The following is a 4,635-nucleotide window of genomic DNA, read 5'->3' on the forward strand; positions in this document are numbered from 1 at the left end:
CGAGTCGAGCTTGAAAATTTTAAGCTCGCGAGTTTTCGAGTCGAGCCGAGCTTCATTTCAAAGTTTTCGAGTTGAGTCGAGCTCAGCAATACTCGAGCTTGACTCGGCTCGTTTACACCCCTAGCAATATCATTATAATTTATACCATTGCTATTATGATCACATATTTCTTTTCATCTGTCACATACCACATGTATGTGTAACCATCCATCTCATATCATATAACATATATCATATAATCAGGAAATTGCGTAGATCATGTCTCATAGTTTTTATTATTTCACATATACATCACATAGTCACACAAATCATCATATTACTTATATCATTTCACATATAGTCACATGGTATGAAATCTCATAGTTCATTGTCATATATTGCATATCACATAGGTTTATCTCACATAACATGTAATCACCTACTTATTATCTCATAGCACATGTTACATTTTCATATAGTCACATAACTTATCTTAAATTAGTCATGTTCCATAGCATATATCACATATGCATATAATCATATATATCATATCATATAGCTTATTCTTTATACTCTTATGTATACACAGATCATGTAACATATATAATAACATGTAACATATATAACACAAATAAAAATATGCATGTACTCATATATATATAATACTAATCTCAATAACATGCTTGTATTCATGGGTTCTTGCAATCAAATATTAGAAATAGACTCATCGCAAGTCTTATTTCCCTAAAACACCATATATACATAATAACATGCACTCACCTTAGCCTTGCTTGCTTTGATTTGATCCTAATTCTTCGATTGTTCCGGAACGAAATTACGTTCTATATCTATATAATAATACATTTTAAGGCAATTATTAGATACATACACCTTGTAATTCGATACTAACAACTTAAACAAACTTAATAAAAAAAATATTCACCTTTTTCTTTTAGGGGGTATCGATACTCTTATAGAGTATCGATACCCTCTTTGCATTCTGTGATTCTTTTTGTTTGAGATGGTATCGATACCTGTTGAATGGGTACCGATACCCCTTGCCTAGAATTCACATTTTAAGCATGACATTTCACTCCATTTCTCACGAATACCTTATGTTTCAACCCTTTACATATCCATAACTCATATATACATGCCTAAACCCATTTCTACTCATTAATCACATCTTAAACTTCAAAATCCTATCCACCACATATAATTCAAGAATTAAACTAAAATTTCAACATGTTCTAAAACCTATTCTATCACTTCATATCTCTTAATTTAACTCTTGACAAGTTAAATTTAGCTTTAAATTTAGCTTATCAACTCTTCTTCAAGATTTCACTTAAAAACCCCTAATCCTTAATCCATATTATCTTTTTCATCTTATAGTTTTAAGATAACTTAAGCTTTCCTTAAGCTTAAGTATCATCCAATGATAAAAAACCAAACTTAATTTCAACTAAAAACCAACTAATAAGAAATCTCACCTTAACAAGTTGGAGTTCACGGCTGGAAGAAGATGAAGAAGATAACTCTAGAAAGCTTCATTTTTCTCCTTCATTCCCACGTGTAACTCATATATATCCCCACTTAATAATTATATTTCTATCAAATTACCATTTTGCCCTTATATATGTCATTCTTTAATATTTAAATCCTACACAATATTGTTCATATAATTCCCCAAACTTTTTCAATTTATCTACTTCGACCAACAAATTCTGAAATATTTTAATTTAGTCACTAACTTGATATGGAGGATGTTACACTTTATGCAAACTGTCTACAACACGGATTATCTGAGCAAATACTCCTCCAGTATTTCTATGAATGGCTACTTCCAATGGAGATGAAAACTATAGACGCTACTAGTGGAGGAGCTTTGTGAACAAAACACCAACTACAACAAGGGAATTAATTTCGAAAATGGCTGCCAACTCTCAATAATTTGGCATCTCAAGTGAACCCAGCTGATGGGTTCACTAGATAAGTATTATTTCCTTAGAAAACAAAATTGATAAATTAACTGATGTAGTTAATTCTTTGGTTGTAGAAAAAATTGGATCAACAAAAGTATGCGGAATATGCACAATGCCACATCATCCGACAGACTACTGTCTAATGCTACAGGAGGAAGTTAGCGCAGAAGCAAATGATGTAAGGAACTTTCTGGGACCTCCCAGAGACCCTATAACTCATACTTTAATACTTATAATCCGAGAAGGAAAGACCATCCAAATCTGAGCTATGGACAAACCCCAAGGCCTAATCAAGCCTATCAATCAAGGTACCTCCACCACCTCATGAATCGCCAAAGTCCTATTTGGAATCTATCGTTGAGAGGTTGGCTATTTCTAAAGAAAAATTCTAGAATCGCACTGAGGCTCATTTACAAGAAATAGATAAGCAGATTAGTTAATTAGCTCATGCTGTGGGATACTTGGAATCACAAGGTAAGCTTCAATTACAAACCGAGGTGAACCCATGGGAAAATTTGCAACCAGTCCCAGATGATGTTGGCACAAATCCAAAAAAGAATGAAGAAAATTCGCAACCACATATAGAAGAAGAAACAGCTGAAGCAGACCCTCATAAGGAAAAGGGGAATGATGCAAATTCCTGGAGAAAGAAGAAAGAAGTTTCAAAGCCTGATCCGACACCATCTCCTTATGAAACTCCACCACCTTTCCTTCCATGTTAGTAAAAAGAGTCAAACAAGCTGAAGAAAAGGAAATCTTGGAAGTATTTCGAAGGGTTGAAATCAGCATACCCCTCATTGACGTAATATGAAAAATACCAAGGTATGCTATATTTCTTAAAGACCTATGTACCACGAAAATAAGGCTTACCGGAACAGAAAAGGTGAATTTGGGAGAACATGTTTAAGTTATTTTCCAATGAAAGCTTCCACCAAAGTTAAAAGATCAAGGTATGTTTGTTATACCTTTCAAAATTGGTAAAGTTGGAATTAAACGTGCAATGTGTGATTTAGGAACTTCTATTAATATTATGCCTTTATCTGTGTACAACTTACTTTAATAAGCCTTTGAAAGATACAAGAGAAATAATACAGCTGGCGGATCGATCGATAATATATCTCGAAGGAATCTTGGAAGATGTCTTGGTTAAGGTAAATGAGCTTATATTTCCAGCAGATTTCTATGTCATTGACATGGAAAACGAAAAAAATGAATGCTTTTTCTGAGATACTTTTGGGTCGTCCCTCCCTTAGCACAACAAATACAAAAATCGATGTAAGAAGTGGAATTCTTATGATGGAGTTTGACGGTGAGATCATAAAATTTAATGTATACAAAACAATGCACCATCTAGATAAAGTTGTTAATATTAATTTTGTTGATATTATTGAGCCTCTAGCTGATGATTATATGGAATCTAACTTTATTGATAATCTATGCAGAGAATTGGAGGAATTTGAAAATAAAATCAGAGAGTTCGAGAAAATATTTTCGGTTAATTCTGATTCATGCTTTACTCCTTCAAATTTAAAATGTTACATTCTGTTTTGTAGGCTCCTCAAATCAATTTGCAGAAGTTGTCAGACCAATTGAAGAACACATTTTCAGAAAAAGAGATACTTTGCCACTAATTATTTCGGACAAGATGAAAAGGATTTGTAGAAAAGTCTATGAGAATGCTAAAATCTACAAAAAAAAAAAAAGAGAAAAGAATTATACGGTTGTAGAATTTTTCATTAGGAAGTTCTTAGTTGGAAAAAGCGTAATAAGTGGAGGAAGTATTTTTATAGTTTGAAACAGGTAGTCAAGCTAACGACGTTAAACAAAAACGTTTGATGGGATACAACCCATTTCATTTTATCTTCGTTTTATTTTTAGCATACTTTATTTCATTTTAATTTATTTCATTCAATTTTATTTTATTTTATCAGATACTTTATTTTATTTTATTTTTCTATGAATATATTCGAATTTTAAGAGAATATATAGCCTTGGAGCAATGTTTCACGTGTGGAGGCAGCACTATAATTCAACAATAAGCAGCGCATGTTAGCAAAACCCCACCCCCACATGGCGCACGATAGCAACTCTCGCGATCAATTTTATTCTATTCTGCCGCCAACTTAAAATTTAGGGGACTAATTTTTTGGTGGGTCCCACCTTACACCAATCTTATTCTTTTTAAACTTCATATGGACCCACTTATCACTTTTTCAAATAAACTCAAAACCCCATGTTTATCCCTATCATAACCGGCCAAACCCTTCTCCAACTTAAATACCATTTTTTTTAATTTTATTACTTATTACTTATTCTTTTATTTTAATCAATAAATTATCTAATCATTAATTTAACATTTTTTCAATCCTTTTCAAACACTTTTCCCCTTTTTTGTTATTTACTCACGTGAATCGACAAAAAAACCAAACCCCTCATACTTTCTTTACCCAGCCGCACAACACCACCCCTTTCTCGCCCTCTCCTTTTTTTTCCTTAACTGGATGATTCACTCTAACCCACCGCCATACCGTCGAACGCCATTTTCTTTGCTCAGATTATTGTCGCTCGTTCACGTTCGCCTTGCACTGCCATTAAACCAGGGGAGTAATTGCGTTCCCTCTCTTGTGCTTTTCTATTCATATTGGGACAATATGGTCTAAGTAAGGGGGTA

The sequence above is a fragment of the Hibiscus syriacus genome, unplaced genomic scaffold (genome assembly GCF_006381635.1).
Source record: "Hibiscus syriacus cultivar Baekdansim isolate YM2019G1 unplaced genomic scaffold, ASM638163v2 tig00110302_pilon, whole genome shotgun sequence".
Taxonomy (NCBI): Eukaryota; Viridiplantae; Streptophyta; class Magnoliopsida; order Malvales; family Malvaceae; genus Hibiscus; species Hibiscus syriacus.